This window comes from Lactuca virosa, chromosome 8 (genome assembly GCF_052849685.1).
Source record: "Lactuca virosa cultivar CGN04683 chromosome 8, Lactuca_virosa_CGN04683_v6, whole genome shotgun sequence".
In the NCBI taxonomy this organism is placed as follows: domain Eukaryota; kingdom Viridiplantae; phylum Streptophyta; class Magnoliopsida; order Asterales; family Asteraceae; genus Lactuca; species Lactuca virosa.
In genome coordinates, this window is record NC_136433.1 from 391,806,580 (window position 1) to 391,825,562 (window position 18,983).

Below are 18,983 nucleotides of genomic sequence, written 5' to 3' on the forward strand. Positions count from 1 at the left end.
TGATAAAACTTTATCAAAACCATACACCTCTCTTAGATAGCTCACATGTGTGTCTAAACAATTTTAGAACTATGAAAAGGGATGCCGTAATCATAGTCTCAATTGTTTAGACCTTTGCCACTTCTCACAAGTTCATGTTAGTGTGCCGGTAAACCACACACGCTCCACTAACGACTTTGAGAATGCAAATATCACAATTGCTATCTAGCTAAAATCTACTTAGTGAAAGTGTTTCCTCACCATCATTTTCATGAATCGGAGAGAAACCTTATGACACTTAGATTTAATAGTGTATGTGTTCTTATCCATATGAATTTGTCAAAACCATAATCACAAGACAAGGTTAGTGACAAATCCAAACTCATATTGATTAAACTTGTGCAATCTTAAATTCTTTCCATTTGGTAGCTCAGGTGCCTGCCATTGCTTCCAAGTAGTTGTGCAACCAATTGAGAACTCTCAGAACTCCTATGCAAAGCCAACTTGAATAGGCACAAAAATTTCAACACGATAGGTTATAAACCTCAAGTCGTGTGCTAGTGAAGGACTTTAGGTTTTATTCTTGATTAAGTCTTGAAACTTTCAAGAGCTTTAAGACTCCCACTGTCCTCTTGACATATAAGACTATCTTGCCAAATATTCAAGAGATAGTGCAGATTCTTTATCAAGACAAACACTTCACACAATTGGCCTTAGTTGGTCTTTGTTTTATCCAAAACATCACAACTTACCAATTTCAAATGTACAAGAGTAGATAACCTTTTACTCTTACATTTGACTAGTGTTAACAAACCCTCTTTAAGATATGTCACTCAAGTTACAATATTGGAGTATGACTTTAAGAATTGTTTTGGAACGAAGTATGACTCATCCTTTTGATTTAACCATTTCAACAATTCATGACTCCTCTTCTTGACTTTAGAGGACCAATTGTGATATGGTATCTTAATCATAAAGATGATCATAAACATGATACTAAAGTACTCTCCCATCTTTTCAGATTTGAGAAACTTTTATCTTTCTGCCATACTTTGATTCTTCTTATTCGTTCTGTCTCACATTGAAACTTCTCCAATGCTACAGACTTATACTTAAACTTATAAGTATAACCATATTTACTGAACTTAAGTAAATCATGACGAATAGTCTTCTTGATCTTTTGTGGTGGACTTTTCATGACGAATAAAGAGACTCTTCATTTTGTAACCTTTGCCAACTTTTATGAGTTTTATGATTTTTAAATGTGACTTTTCATATAACTTGAGGACAAGTTACAAAAACACACTTTGGAATCAACTCTTAGATTAAAATGGATTGAAAACAACTATTTCACACAACTTTTCTATTAATCTAAGAACCTCATAAGAACAAGATAATTCAAATCATCAATCTTCAAGAAATTAGCATGAACATACAAACTAATACAAATCTTGAAATTATGACAATTATCTTAGAAATTGGATTAGCATGAACATTACCACATCAAAAACAAGTTTATAAGTCCAAAAACATCTTAGGGTAATGTTCCTAGTCCAATTCCAGCCAAAACAATCGAATATATGCATCCAACTCGATTTTTCAGCTACTTTTGCAAGTATAACAAGAAAACAAACCTGGCTCTGATACCACTGTTGGGTTATGAGCATTCTAACACTCCTAAGTGTACATGCAACCCTAAATACCTTGGATCTATGTTTTCTCTATTATACATACAATTATGAACATCCAAGGTATTATCCTAATCTAGCATACAAAATAATAAATATAACAAGATAGAATACATACCTCTTTGATGTAGAATGTCTTCATGAAGCTTGAGTGCCTAGTGCCCCAAGTGTGACACCTCAAATGGTTCACACAACACCAAATACACTTGGAATAACTTGAGAGAAACTTGAACACTCCTTGAAATCGTCTAGCCCTCACACTCACACATTAGTGCACAATTTCTTGAGCCATGGGATTCTTTTATATGGTGGCTATTAGGGTTACACCATGTAACTCATAACTTTACCCATTCCTTATGCTCCATGGATTTTAACCTCCATGGAGTATCCATGGGTCACCCCATGGACTTAGTCCAACATAAGGAATCTTGGATCACAAGCCCACATATATAAGAATGAATGATTTACACAATCAACCCATATATTTAATTAGTCTCCTTTTGATCACTTAATTAATTCCAAATTAATTCTTGATCAATACTAATTAAATAACCTTATTAATATATTAGAACTTATAATATATTAACCAACCTTAAGTGTTATTTCTCTCATTATAGTCTATCCAAATGCATGATGTCATGCAACCCAAATGGACCATGCCGGGTCGGGTCAAGTCTTACCAATTATAGTTATGGACTTAGACATTAATCCAACAATAGTATCCCAGAAACTGCCCCTCTTCTACTACCTCCGTGGAGCCGGAGTAAGCACCAACTGGGGGAGAGACAGTCGAGATAGGGCGGGCGGTCAGAGGGGTTTCCTCGACCGATGCCGATGTCCCTTCAGTCATGGACAGGGTAGGAGTAGCAGCGGTTAAAGAAAGCTGGTCGATACGGAGGGGAGGAGGGATATTGTCGACCAAGTCTATCTCCCGATGCTCCAGATTCCCTCGATATCATTTCCGCAACACCTAATCCATAAACAGGGGGACTCGAAACCTGCACGGGCACCAACGCACCAGAAATGCATGCAACGAAGCACAAAATCATTAACTTGTTAGCCTCCTTAAAGGGGGGGGGGGAGAGAACGAGAATGTACGATAGAAACACTTACCATCAACAATGGAGAAAAAGACTGCCATCTTCCCCCGTCGCCGCCAGGAGGGGCTCATCCCCACACCAGCAAGCAGCACCTTGGAATAGTCCTCGGGGGCGACCCGGACACTCTTCAAATGGTCGGCGACGCCATGGTTATGAGGAAACAACTTGGGAGTGACGTCGGCAAAGGAATTCACACGGTACCATCCGCTACCCACCAAGTCGTGGTTGACCCACAACCATTTGTTCTGCCAGTTTTTAGGGGTCCTTCCATCAGGGACCGGGGTATGTCCTCCCCGTCGGACATAAAAAGTACACTTGTCGCCGGTGCAGCAGAACCTGAAGAAATATTTAAAGACAAAGTAATCTGGGAGCAAACCGTTAGCATGACAAATCATCTCGAACGCCACCACCTTATTTATGACATTGGGGGTGAGCATCTGAACACTGAATCCAACTTTCTGCAAAACTTCCTCTTGGAAGTCAGTAAGAGGAAGACGTAAACCAACGTCGAGAGTCTTCAAATAAACCCCCACTTTACCGGGAGAGGGAGACAGAATCGATGAACTGGGCAACGGGAACTCAACGCCGTCCGCCGGAGTAAGGCCATACGTCTCTCCAAGAAACTTGAAATCGACTTCAGAAGGGAGTGTACCAGATTGACCAGCCATGAGAGGAAAGATAAAAAAGAACCCCAGAAGGAGGAAAAGAAGAAAGGAGAGGTAGCGTGGAAAAAGGGTGTTAAAAATCCTTATAAAGATAGGAAAGGGCGGGATGTTCAAAATCTCGGACAAAGTGACGTAACCGACAGCCATGATGAGCGGTCACGTCGCCATTAAAATCGAAGCGGCGGATGAACCAGAAACGGATAGGTATACAGGGTAGTTGAGTCCAGAACGTTGTAGCTAGCACAACAACGCTACGGCTACCAGACTATGGGACTTGATAACGTGCCCTAGCAAGCACGAAAAGAGCCGCGCCCGGCCGCGACAGAACGTTTGAAGGCTTAGCGCGCCTGCCAGGACAAACCCACCGGAGCTTAGCTCCCGCCAGCGCCCCTGAGAGCAGGGCGCTCCTGCAGAAAGGCTCACGCCCTCTTAGTGAGCCTCCCGCTCCAAGACAAATGATATGGTCAAGCGACAAGGCAGACGATCAGGGCATTATTGCCAGAACCAATCGCAACGCTCTGACAGATAGAAGAGCACGATCCTCCAATCAGCGCCCCTGATCCTGTCGCCTCTGGTGATCCTGTCTTGTACGGACGATCAGTATCGCCTAATATAAAAGGCTACACCCACAACCTCGACAGTTAAGTCGCCTTCTCCAAGTAATACACACCAAACCCTAGAATACCTAACTGACTTGACCATCAGAGCGTCTTTCCGAGAGCTCCTCCCGGAAAACGGCTGACGACCTTCTCTTCATTGTGACCTTACAGGAACGACACAACAATCGTTGCCGGAGCTCAAACAAAACCTGATCTCAATGTCGCATCATTCACCAATAACACTTTATTTGTTATTAAATCAATAATTTTTAATTGTATCTAATTGAACAAGATACTTCTTTTTTAGTTTTATAACACCATTGACTTCGTCTTTTACCGGAGATAACCCGTTCCGCCAAAATTGGTTGTCATTTTTCATTTAAAAAAATAGTTAGCCATATAAAGATCACATATTTATCATCAATAAACTTTTACTAGTTTAAAATTAACACAATATTCAAAAAGAAACTAAAAAATGTAGGCACACACATATGGATACAACGTACAAACTCATAACATTTAGATTATCATGACAAAGTTTTACTCATTGAATATATTTTTGAATAAACTTCGATATATTATGTATCGGAGTTAGTGATAGACACTTACGAGAAATTAAGGAGTTAGATATATATGTACAAGGCTCATATTAAACAGGGTATCAGGGTATCAGTATTGTGGGTATCAAAGTTGGTGATATTCAAGAAAACATATCTATGGTTGCATGTAAGCTTTTATGCCATTAATGTGCTCCAAAATGCCCATTTTCACCATTTTTCTCTCTTTACAAATTAAAAAGCTTGCTAATAGTCACAAAGTTTCTAGTGCCAACAATGTATATAAAATTGGTCATGGTATGGTGTATTGCATACCCTTCATAATTCTTGTAACAACCGAAATTTCCAAATAAATTTTTCGTTTTTAATTAATCAAAAAATTCCCGTAAAATATGAAACATCAATGACAATTGTTTTCAAAATCTATAACATCAACATTTTATTTCAAAGATTAGAGTGTCCCATCAAATCAAATATCGGAGAGTGCATGCTGCGCAATCAAACCTTGCCCTTGCCCTTAGGCTCAGAAGTACCTGAAACAAATCAACAAACTTATAACACCCGGTTCCTGGTACGTATTTTAAATAAGAATTATGCATTTTTACAAAGGGACTCGACGAGTTGGAGGCCCCAAACTCGTCGAGTAGGAATTAGATATGTGGACGCGAGACTTGAAGTCTACTCGACGAGTCGAGGAGCCTCGACTCGACGAGTAGGCCTGCCAGAGTGAAACCCTAATTTTCAGGTTTTGCACCCTATTTAAACACCTTAACACCCTCATTGTGGCCTCCCTCATCGCCTCCCTTAGTCCAGAAAACCCTAACTCGAAACCCTAACCCATTTTGAGTGTTCTTGAGCAGTTTTTGTGTATTTTTGGTGGTTTTGAAGCTTGAGAAGGAAGAAGAAGCTTGGGAGTTCAAAAGGAAGCAAGTAGATCTAGAGGTTGTGTTCCATTTCCAGCTCTTTTGAGGTATAAAGTTTATACCTTGTCCATTCATCAAGTAGATCTCTTTTTGGGGTAGTTTAGGGCTTTAATGAGCCATTTTTGGAACCATTCATGGATGCAAGCATGTTTTGGGGTTTAGACTTCAGATCCAGGGTCCTTGAGGGACTTCATGACATAAAGGTGCCAACTTTATGGCCATGGGAGTCCCATGCATCCTATGAACCACGTTTTAGGGCTTTTTGAGCTAAATAGCCCACTCATGAACGTAAAGTTTGTAACTTTACGTGTTATATCGACCCTAGGAGGCCAGATCTATGTTTTGGATACATTAAGTCCGACTGAAATCGAATGTATAGATTTGGATCATCGGGGACTCGACGAGTTGTTCTTAGGACTCGGCGAGTCGGGTCGTGGTTCCCCAACCTTCTCTGTTACTTAGCAACTTGTTGAGTCTTGAAGATAACTCAGCCAGTTAGACGTGTTTTGGACTTAAAGGTCAAGAACTCGACGATTCCAAGGATGAACTCACCGATTCAGTGAGCAAATGTCCCGACTGTATGAAGGAGAACTCGACGAGTCCAAAGAAGGACTCGACGAGTTCAAATGGAAAGTCCCGATTCTGTTATAAGGAGAAACTCGGCGAGTTAGAGGGTAACTCGACGAGTCAGTTTACGAATTTGAGATTCTCTGAATTATGGAACTCGACGAGTTTATGGACCCACTCGGCGAGTTAAGTCAACCAGGATGTTGACTTTGACCAGAGCGTTGACTTTGACTTTGACCTTTATCCAAGATGGACCCTTAAAGAGGATATGAATATGAAGGAGTAACTAAAAGTGACTAATATATGTAGGAGGTCGAGGAGAGTTGATCCCAAAACCGATGACAGTTCAGTTACTGCATGACATCGAGGTGAGTTACCTTCCAGTAGAAGTGGGTCTAAGGCCACAATGCAGACCCACTAGTAGGAGATGGTTGTTAGATGATTGTCTTTGTGATAATTATCTGGTATGTTATGTTTTATGTGCTAGTACGCTATGATGATATGTGATAAGCGTAGAAGGGTAGGATAGACCCCAGTACCGGTTGATAGGGCCGAAGGGCTACACCAACACCCGAATAAGCTAGGCAGTATATGATTTATATGGTATGCACTAGGATGTTATATGGTAGAAGTAGGGGGTGAAATAGTCCCCGGTACCGGTCGACAGGACCGAAAGGGAGGCCAACACCCTGATATGCTAGGCTAGGTACCGGTCGATAGGACCGAAGGGGTAGGCCAACACCCTGATATGCTAGGCTAGGTACCGGTCGATAGGACCGAAGGGGTAGGCCAACACCCTGATATGCTAGGCAAGTTACCTGTTGAAAGATACCGAATGGGTAGCTAGTACTCGGATATGTGAGACAGCATGTGTTATGTATGGTATATGGTATGATGGGGTAACTCACTAAGCTTTGTGCTTACGGTTTACAGTTTTTGTTTCAGGTCCTTCTTCTTCAAAGGGAAAGGAGCCGGCTCGATAGCAGCGCATCACACCACTATTTTTCGCACTTGATGTTCTTGGGATTGTACTCTGACATTATTATTCCATGACATGTTTTATGACATTTGACTTATGGGTTTGTGGGTTTGATATGATATTGATGATGTTTTTAGTAAACTGTTTTATAGATTACTTAATTAAAAACAAAATTTTTGGTCTTTAAATTTGGGATGTTACAAAACTGTAAGCTAATGCTTAGTGAGTTCCCTGGAGCATACCTCACACAATCCACATAATTACATAATCCATATCAGCTATAAAAGCTTCACAAACCACATAAGCCATGCATACTATTGGATATAGTGTCTAAGTCCATAACTTTATTTGGTATGTACTTGACCCGACCCGGCATGGTCCATTTGGGTTGCATGGCATTGCAATACTTGGATAGACTAGATGAGAGAATAAGGCACTTATGATTATTAATATATTATAAGTTCTAATATATTAATAATAGTATTATTTAATTAGTATTGATCAAGTATTAATCTAGTATTAATTTGGTGATCAAAGTGAGACTAATTAAATATATAGGGTTGATTATGACAATCATCAATTCTTTTATGGTGGATTAATGATCCATGGTTTATGGGTTTGGTTATAACCATATGGAGCTCCATGGATAGTCCATGGGAGTTACAAACCCATGGGTCATGAGAAATCAAGAGTCATGACAATTAAGGGCATTCATATGTAAACCCTAATTGTGACAACACTATAAAAGGAACCCTATGGCTAGCAAAATGGTGACCTAGTTTTTCTAGTGAGGGCATAACCGATTTTCAAGTGTAAGAAGTATTCTCTCAAGTTATTCCAAGTCTTGTGGTGTTGTGTGAAGCATTTGAGGCACAACATTTGGGGTGCTAGGCTCACAAAGTCTTGAAGGAATCCAAGCAACAACAAGGTATGTATTTCTACTAGTTTTATGTTCTATGTAATCCCCATGCCATGCTAGTTAGGAAATAACCTTGAAAAGAAATTTGCATGTATATAGAGAAAACATAGATTCAAGGTTATTAGGGTTGCATGTACACTTAGGAAGTGTTAGAATGCTCAAAACCCATCACATACAACATATAGGATGCACTGTAACTCTAAACAACCATGCTTTCCAAATCAACCTGATGCCGGTCACCTTAAGGAGTTTTGACGTTATCATAGTCATGGATTGTTTAAGTCCTCACCATGCCGACATCTTGTGTTACGAAAAGGCCGTTCGCCTTAATCTGCCAAGTAGCAAAACCATCGTCATTTATGGCGACAAACCCGACGCGAATCTACAAATCATCTCCTGCATCAAGGATCAGAAACATCTACGCAAAGAACACCACGCCTTCTTAGCCCATGTCGTTGATAAGAATCAAGAAGTGAAATACATCAAGGATATTCCCGAGGTCTGTGACTTTCTCGATGTATTTCCAGAAGACCTTCCGGGAATACCCCCCGTACGCTAAGTCGAATTCAGAATCGACTTAATTCCTGGAGCCACTCCCATAGCCAAATCCCCATACCGCTTAGCACCGGCTGAAATGCAGGAACTGTCCAGTCAATTGAACGAACTACTGAGCAAAGGATTTATCAGACCGATCTTATCACCTTGGGGAGCACCGGTTTGGTTCGTGAAAAAGAAGGACAGATCTTTCTGCATGTGCATAGACTACCGATAACTGAACAAGCTCACTATCAAGAACCGTTATCCCCTACCTCGAATAGACGACTTATTCGATCAACTGCAAGGATCGAGCTACTTATCAAAGATTAATCTAAGGTCGGGGTACCATCAGCTGCGGATTCAGGAGGAAGATATTCCAAAGACAACATTCAGAACTCGCTAAGGTCACTACGAGTTTGTAGTGATGCCCTTTGGTTTGACTAATGCGCCAGCAATGTTCATGGACTAAATGAATCGTGTGTGCCGACCTTACTTGGATAAATTCGTGATAGTATTCATCGACAACATACTAATTATTCACGAAGTAAGGAGGAACATAGTCAGCATCTACGACAGGTCTTGGAGACGTTAAGGGCAGAAAAGCTATACGCGAAGTTCTCGAAATGCGAGTTCTAGATTCGAAAAGTAGACTTGTTGGGGCACGTACTCAGCAAGGAAGGGATACACGTAGACCCTTCCAAAGTCAAGGCGATTGAAAACTGGGAAACACCAAGAACACCGACAAAGATCCGCCAGTTTTTGGGTCTTGCTGGCTACTACCGAAGATTTATACAAAACTTCTCTAAGATCGCAAAGCCGCTTACTACCTTGACTCGGAAGGGAGTGACCTTCAGCTGGGAGAATAAAAAAGAAACTGCCTTCCAAACGTTTAAGCAAGCCCTGTGCAGTGCTCCAATATTTTCTCTCCCAGAAGGGACCGAAGACTTTGTGGTCTACTGTGATGCATCCAAGCATGGCCTAGGGTGTGTGCTTATGCAAAGAGGAAAGGTCATCGCATATGCCTCAAGACAAATCAAGACTCATGAGGTCAATTACACCACGCACGACCTCGACCTATGGGCAGTGGTGTTTACCCTGAAGATCTGGAGGCACTACCTCTACGACACGAAATGCTCCATATTCATAGATCATAAGAGTCTTCAGCACATTCTCGATCAAAAGGAGCTCAACATGAGACAATTACGATGGGTAGAAGTACTTAATGACTACGAATGTGAAATTCGTTATCATCCAGGCAAGGCCAAAGTAGTATCAGACGCCCTGAGTCAGAAAGAATACTCGGGGCGCCGAGTAAAATCATTAACCATGAACATCCATTCACACTTGTCCACACAGATCAATGAAGCGCAGTTAGAAGCCTTGAAACCCGAGAACGTCGCAAGTGAGGCATTGCGGGGAATGGATAAAAACTTTGAAGTCAAGGCTGACAGAGCTTGTTACTTCATGGACCAAATCTGTACACCGAGATTCGGCGGGTACAGAGAAGTTGTCATGAACGAGGCTCACAAGACAAAATACTCCGTTCATCCCAATTCAGACAAGATGTATCTGGACCTAAAGAAACTTTATTGGCGGCCAAACATGAAGGCAGAGATCACTACCTATGTGGGCAAGTGCCTGAATTGTGCCAAGGTCAAGGTAGAATATCAAAAGCCCTTGGGTTTGCTTCGGCAACCGGATATAGTCGAGTGGAAGTGGGAGCGGATAACCATGGACTTCATAACCAAGTTGCCCAAGACAGCGGGTGGACTTGACACCATCTGGGTGATCGTTGACAGGTTAACCAAATCTGCACACTTCCTACCAATAAAGGAGACCGACAAGATGGAGAAACTCACAAGGACGATTCATAAAACAAATTATATAAAACATCATCAAGTTATTTCATTTCATAAAAACCGTAGATCATATGTCTCAAAAGCCTGTCATAATATAGTAACAATGTCAGAGTACAAATCCCATAAATCTCATATGCGGAAAATCGTATGTGTGATGCACTGCAGTCAGGCCGACTCCTTCCCCTTTGAAGAAGAGGTACCTGAAACCAAAACTGTAAACCGTAAGCACGAAGCTTAGTGAGTTCCCCCATCATACCACATACCATACGATAAACATACTACCAGGCATATCTGGGTGCCCGACCTACCCTACTGAGCATACTGGTGTGCTCAGGCTACCCCTGCTAGGCATACCGGGGTGCCTAAACTACCACTGTCAGACATACCGGGGTGTCCGATCTACCCCTCCGGTTTATCTCAACCGGTTACAGGGACTATTTCACCCCTACCACTACCATATAACAACATAACATAAATATATTGTCAGCCATACCGGGGTGCCCGACCTACCCCTTTAGTCCTTTCGACCGAATACGGGGACTATTCCCCCTACTACCACTATCATATTGTTGGATTAATGTCTAAGTCTATAACTATAATTGGTAAGACTTGACCCGACCCGGCATGGTCCATTTGGGTTGCATGGCATCATGCATTTGGATAGACTATAATGAGAGAAATAACACTTAAGGTTGGTTAATATATTATAAGTTCTAATATATTAATAAGGTTATTTAATTAGTATTGATCAAGAATTAATTTGGAATTAATTAAGTGATCAAAAGGAGACTAATTAAATATATGGGTTGATTGTGTAAATCATTCATTCTTATATATGTGGGCTTGTGATCCAAGATTTCTTATGTTGGACTAAGTCCATGGGGTGACCCATGGATACTCCATGGAGGTTAAAATCCATGGAGCATAAGGAATGGGTAAAGTTATGAGTTACATGGTGTAACCCTAATAGCCACCATATAAAAGAATCCCATGGCTCAAGAAATCGTGCACTAATGTGTGAATATGAGGGCTAGACGATTTCAAGGAGTGTTCCATTTCTCTCAAGTCATTCCATGTGCATTTGGTGTTGTGTGAACCATTTGAGGTGTCACACTTGGGGCACTAGGCACTCAAGCTTCATGGAGACAAGCTACATCAAACAAAGGTATGTATTCTATCCATTTGAGGCAAATCCATATTGTAAAGCCGAGAGGTAAAGAGCTCCAGTGCATTTGAAACTGGTGATGTAGTGGTGCCCTCGTGGGCACGTTCCTCTCTGGGTCGGCCTGGTCTAATCGAATTACCCAAGTATCAAGTATTGTATGCTAGATAGGGTAATACCTTGGAAAGTTCATAATTGCATGTATAATAGAGAAAACATAGATCCAAGGTATTTAGGGTTGCATGTACACTTAGGAGTGTTAGAATGCGCAAAACCTATCAGTGATATCAGAGCCAAGGCTTGTTTTCTTGTTATACTTGCAAAATTAGCTGAAAAATCGAATTGTATTAGTTTAAAAGTTATGCTAATTACTTGAAAAAAAAATTTGATGTGAATTATCTTTGTTCATATGAGTTTATTAGATTAATAGAAAAGTTAATTGATTATGTATTTTCAATCCATTTTAATCTAAGAGTTGATTCTAAAATGTGTTTTTGTAACTTGTCCTCAAGTTATATGAAAAGTCACATTTAAGTTTCATAAAACTCATAAAAAGTTGGCAATGGTTACAAAAATGAAGAGTCTTGTCCTCATTAAATGGTTTTATGACTCCATAACTTGTCCTCAAGTTATGGAGGTTCAAGAGTCACTTCATTAAATGATAAAATGTGTAACCTTAATTAGTTCTATAAGTTACAAAAATAAAGAAAAGTTACATTCTTTTATTAGTTTAAAGTCTTCCATAACTTGTCCTCAAGTTATGGAACTTGAAGAGTTTTTTTTTAATTAAAACTACTTTAAACACATAAGTTATGGAATTAATTAGTTTTGAATAGTTTCAAAACTTGCCCTCAAGTTTTGGAATTTGAAAAGTTTTCACTTATGAATACTTTAATTCCAAGTTAGCCCTTAGAATTTTAAAAGTTAAAATTCAACCCTTATACTTTATAATATTATAAGTTAATAATATTTATATATATGTATAAGAGTAAAGTCAGTCTTACCGTTAGTAGGCCTCATTCACGAAGCCGGTCTATAAGGGGGGTATAAGGTTACTGCCTATAAAATGGCAGTTTAATGGGTGTCCACTCTCACCCACCGCTTCCTTGACTGGTGGAGGGTCGTTAGCCAAACGGGTAGGACAAGGACTATAATTCTCCTTTCATTAAAAGTATTAATGATAAATACTAAGTAACTAAACTCTTATTAATACCCAATCTTAGTTACTTAGGAAAATGTGAATTTGGTGCTAACCCATGAAATTACACTTTGCACTTTGCTTAAGTCGTTAGTGGAGCGTATGTGGTTAACCGGCACACTAGCCTGGACTTAACAAGGTAGGCAAAGGGTAACTTAATATTTATCATAGTATCGGTGGAGCGTGTGTGGTTAACCGACACACTGATTAAGGGGTAAATATTAAGGGTACCAAGTATATTTGCATGGTTATTCACACCTTGTTCTGTGATCCTCGGCATCCCAGTCACAAAACCTGAAGGGCACACTTGAGATTGAAACATGTCATTGAAAAGTTCAATGAATCTCAAAAGATCTAGGAGTTTCAAATCCAATTAAAAACCTAATTACATTATTTCGTTTTTCATGGTGGAAATTGGTAAATCGTCATTTACCTACCTTCAACTATTTTATAACTTGGATTACGGCATCCCTTTTCCAGTTATAAATAGGTTGTTGGATCCTAGCCTTAATATTTCATATTGGGTGTTATATTAAGGACTTTAGATCAACTATCTTGAATATCTCCCAAAAGATGTCTAGTTCAGACATTTATGATCTTCCCAAATCTCTTGGAACTTTACTTCCTCCACCTCCTCCAATTATTCTCCCTAACCCACAAGTTCAAGGTCACTCAAGCCCTAATGGCAAGCAAGGTCTATGTGTGATCACATCTTAGAGATGAAGTCACATATTGACAAGCTGGGAGAGTTGGGTGTCAAAGTCTTGAGAAAGTTGGATGTTCAATCACTTTCTAAGTCACATAGTGAGTTCCTTTGGGACTACTATGAAACAGACTATGACATGAACCTTAATGATCATATCTATTTGCTTGGTGCTGCTGAATCAGCAATGATTTGGAACGATAGTAAAGCAAATTTGATTAGAAGATCAACTTTCCAAAAACTTTATGGACAGTGACAATGGTGACACTGGAAATCCAGAAAAAACATTCTCTTCCCAATGGAAAGGGATTGGCCATAGTCAACCCGGTTCACCAAATGGTAAGGAGAAAGGCTAAGTCTGAGATAGTCCTATTACCAAAGGGTCCATATGTTTATTTTGCCAAAGGAAGGGGCGTTGATTGCAAAGCTGCCAAGTTTACCTAAGGATGTTAAAGTCAATAAGTCTGACTCTACTTCAGGTAGAGCCCATTATCTAACTCTGTTAAGTTTCTATTCTAAGATCCTCATTACATGATGTGACTGGGTCACATGTTGATGTTTTAAGAATCAAAGAATAGAGAGAAAGCTTAAAGGAAGTATATGCTGATTCTGATCGCGTAGGTGGATTTCGATCTCATCAGAATTTTGAAGCTGTTACTTAGGAGTTATGATATATTGCTTAGGAATAGATAACAACAAGTTTTTCCGTATGCATTTGCACTATAAGGATAAGTTTTTTCCGCAAAGTTTTGAAATAAAATAAAAGTTTTTAATTTTATATTTATTTTAAATATCCTTACAAGTGGCATTTGTGAAAAATGGTTGTTTATATGATTCCATTGATAGCAATATTTGAAAAAAAAATGGACTTGATTCTTTCGTTTGTGGTAGTGTCATAATTTACCAAATAAGGAAAGATTCTCATTCCCAAGGCTTCAGTTGGATAGAAACTTGGAATCATGCAAGTTGAATAGTATGATGAATGAGAACTTTCAAGCATTGGAAAATTAAGACTTGTTCACATGGATGTGTGAGTCAAGTTAAGGACTAAAGGGATCGAGTACACATTCTTGTGCACTGGTCAAGTCCACCACAAAGCTCGTTAAGACTATTCGTCATGATTTACTAAATTTTAGTAAATATGGTTATACTTACAAGTTTAAGTATAATTCTGAAACATTGGAAAAGTCTCAATGTATGGCAGAACGAATGGGAAGAATCAAATTAGGCAGACAGATAAAAGTTTCTCAAATCTGAAAAGATGGGAGAGTACTTTAGTATCATGTTTGTGATCATCTTAATGATTTAGAAATCATATCACAATTAGTCCTCTAAAGGTCATCTTAGTGCATTCTTATGACTAAGAAGAGGAGTCATGAATTGTTGAAATGGTTAGATCAGGAAGATGAGTCATACTTCGTTCCAAAACAATTCTTAGAGTCATACTCCAAGATTGTAACTTGAGTGACATATCTTAAAGAAAGGTTTAAAACACTTGTCAAATGTAAGAGTAAAAGTGTCCTACTCTTGTACATTTGAAATTGGTAAGTTGTGATGTTTTGGATAAAACAAAGACCAACTAAGGCCAATTGTGTGAAGTGTTTGTCTTGATAAAGAATCCGCACTATCTCTTGAATATTTGGCAAGATAGCCTTATATGTCAAGAGGATAGTGGGAGTCTTAAAGATGCTAAAAAGAATTTCAAGAACTAATCAAGAATAAAACCTGAGGTTCTTCACTAGCACACGACTTGAGGTTTATAACCTATCGTGTTGACATATTCTGTGCCCATTCCAGTTAAAGTTGGCTTTGCATAGGAGTTCTGAAAGTTCTCAATTGGTTGCATAACAACTTGGAAGCAATGGCAGGCCCTGTACTGCCAGGTGGCAAGAAGTTAAGATTGCATAAGTTCAATCCATATGAGTTTGGATTTGTCATTATCCTTGTCTTATGACTATGGTTTTGACGATTCACATGGATAAGAACACATACACCATAAAATCTAAGGGTCATAAGGTTTCTCTCCGATTCATGAAAATGATGGTGAGGAAACACTTCCACCAAGTAGATTTGAAGCAGATGGCAAAAGGTCTAAACAATTGAGACTATGATTACGGCATCCCTTTTCATAGTTCTGAAATTGTTTAGACACACATGCATGCTATCTAAGGAAAGGTGTATGATTTTGATAAAGTTTTATCAAAGCATCTCGTATCAGAAATCTGAACTTTGGTAAGAAAGTCAATAAAGTATTGATTTCTAGAAGTCCAGCTAATTTCTGAGTACATGTCAAAGCTAGTGGGAGCATAAGTGTTATGCTAATAATCATCATGTTAGTGGGAGCATGATAATTATTGTTAGTGTTGCAAGTTAGCAATGTTAATTATAGAAAACAAAAGTTTCAATTCATGAGGCTACAGGGATTGAAAAAGTTGTTTTGCTATAATTAAGGGAGAGGATATACTTCATTTAAGTTCTAAAGGCTTAGATTGAGACCTTAATCATCTCTAGTCAAGAATATATATATGAATTTCATGTTGGATTGGTTCAACTTAAGGAAATTCTATATATTGCGTTCTCAAAATTCGATTATGATTTCGACATCCCTCTTCATAGTCAAATTTTGAAAAACATGGCAAATAAAAATATTGTAGCAAAAGACTGGTCTAGAATCATGTCTTTATGAATCGTGTACCATTTGCTTTGGGTACAGGATCGATTGCATGTGCTATAATATTTGTCATTTCTAAATTTTTTCAAATGCCCAGAGGCATTAAGAAGGGAAAAGGTCTAGAATTGGATATGACAAATGATTAAGCAATTGTCGAGGACAATCTGAGGTTTACCAAAGATTGGTTGCTCAGGGACAGTTGGAAGTATAGTGATAATTTTGGAATGACCATATTGACATATTCTGAAAAGAGGCATCTCTTATTCAGAAGTGATAGTCAAAATGAGAATATGAAGTTGTCTCCATAGGTGGAAGTTATCTGTGTAAGATTAGAAAACTTAATGCAAGAAGCATGTCCAAAGCAATGTACTTTGAATATGAGACTTAGTTTCCATGGAGTTGATCTCCATTGGAATACCTTATAATGACTATTGACAAGTCTTTGTGACTTTGTACATATTAATTACAGGAGGGTCAGTGCATATAAGTTTAAAATCTAAACAGATTTCGATAAATGATAGGAATTTGAAATTCTCACATTTTTCGATAAGGATTTGGGAGTGTGAAATTAGAATCATTGAAATTATGTTCAATTGGTTTATTTCACAAAGTAAGGATCATAGACAAACATAGAGTGCATACTTGGTGTATGGCAAAACTATTGTTTAAGAAAAACATAGTGTACATGCTTGGAGCATGGGACAACTAGTGTTTTTAATTCAAGTATAAAGTTGATAAAACCGAAACAATGAATAATGAGTAATCAGTATGGTGATAAATAAAAGTGTTTATTTATATTCATAGGGTTTGATACCATATTTGATTCATTTATTCTTGTGTTTCACTTTGCATGTTTTGACTTCCAGAATAACTAAGTCGCTCTTCCTGAATGATTAAGTTATTCAAACCATCCACAGTCGGTCATATGTTGGAAGTAGATATGAATCAAGACTGTCATGGGTTGGTTTGTAGAGGTCCAAGTTGGTGGACAAAGTGGTGCTACAACACTCATGAGTGCTCATAAGTTCTGAGTATTGGATTCAACCCGCGCTCATTTGAATCACTTCATGGATTTTATCACGAGTGATCATGAGACGATAATATCTTATATTCTTCAAACCTAGAGATATGAGTTGTTACTATGAGTTGGTTGTACATTGATTGCACGAAAACGCATTCGGTAACTCGATGTTATAAAACGTGCCTTTGTGTATGATTCAACAAGTAGTAGAACAAGCCATATGAGTCGAAGTTTATCCATTCCTTTTACCTTCGGGATAAAAGCGATATCTGTGGGCCCCTCGATGATTTAAAGATGATACATGTGAGTGCTTGGCCAAGCCAGGACTGATTTGATTTGTTCAATCAGTCAGTCATCATGAATCGGAAATCGGGAAACAACAAATGGACAGAGAGAATGATTGATAATCCATGTCTCAGTCCATATGATATCTAGAATGGAGGAATATATGATCCCTTATCTAATGGACAAGTCATTGACAAAGGTCAGAGTTCATCGACAAGGTCAGAGTTCGACAGAAGCTTTTGAGAGTTATGATTGTTGATCGGTTCCTGAAGTCATACGCAGTAATAGTTTTAGACTTATCCAAGTGGGAGACTGTTGGATTAATGTCTAAGTCCATAACTATAATTGGTAAGACTTGACCCGACCCGGCATGGTCCATTTGGGTTGCATGGCATCATGCATTTGGATAGACTATAATGAGAGAAATAACACTTAAGGTTGGTTAATATATTATAAGTTCTAATATATTAATAAGGTTATTTAATTAGTATTGATCAAGAATTAATTTGGAATTAATTAAGTGATCAAAAGGAGACTAATTAAATATATGGGTTGATTGTGTAAATCATTCATTCTTATATATGTGGGCTTGTGATCCAAGATTTCTTATGTTGGACTAAGTCCATGGGGTGACCCATGGATACTCCATGGAGGTTAAAATCCATGGAGCATAAGGAATGGGTAAAGTTATGAGTTACATGGTGTAACCCTAATATCCACCATATAAAAGAATCCCATGGCTCAAGAAATCGTGCACTAATGTGTGAATATGAGGGCTATACGATTTCAAGGAGTGTTCCATTTCTCTCAAGTCATTCCATGTGCATTTGGTGTTGTGTAAACCATTTGAGGTGTCACACTTGGGGCACTAGGCACTCAAGCTTCATGGAGACAAGCTACATCAAACAAAGGTATGTATTCTATCCATTTGATTACCCAAGTATCAAGTATTGTATGCTAGATAGGGTAATACCTTGGAAAGTTCATAATTGCATGTATAATAGAGAAAACATAGATCCAAGGTATTTAGGATTGCATGTACACTTAGGAGTGTTAGAATGCGCAAAACCCATCACATATAACATCATATCATACTAACACACAAAACATAACATATAGTGGCATACCAGACAATTATCACAAAGACAATCATCTAACAAACAACTCCTACTAGTGGGCCGACATTGTGACCTTAGACCCACTTCTATTGGGAGGTAACTCACCTCGATGCCGTGAAGTAGCTAAACTGTCCTCGGTGCTGGGATCAACCCTCCTCAAACTCCTACACATAACATCTCTTTTAATTACTCTTTCAAACTTATAACCCATTTAAGGGTCAACTCTAGTCAATAGTCAAGGCAATGGTCAACAATCTGGTCAAAGTCAACCTTCTGGTCCAAGTCAACATTCTGGTTGACTCAACTCGCCGAGTTGGTCCGTCAACTCGTCGAGTTCCATGATTCAGAGAATCTCGAACTCGCGATCTAACTCGTCGAGTTACCCTCTAACTCACCGAGTTTCTCCTTATGACAACATCAGGACTTTCCGTGTGAACTCGTCGAGTCCTTCCG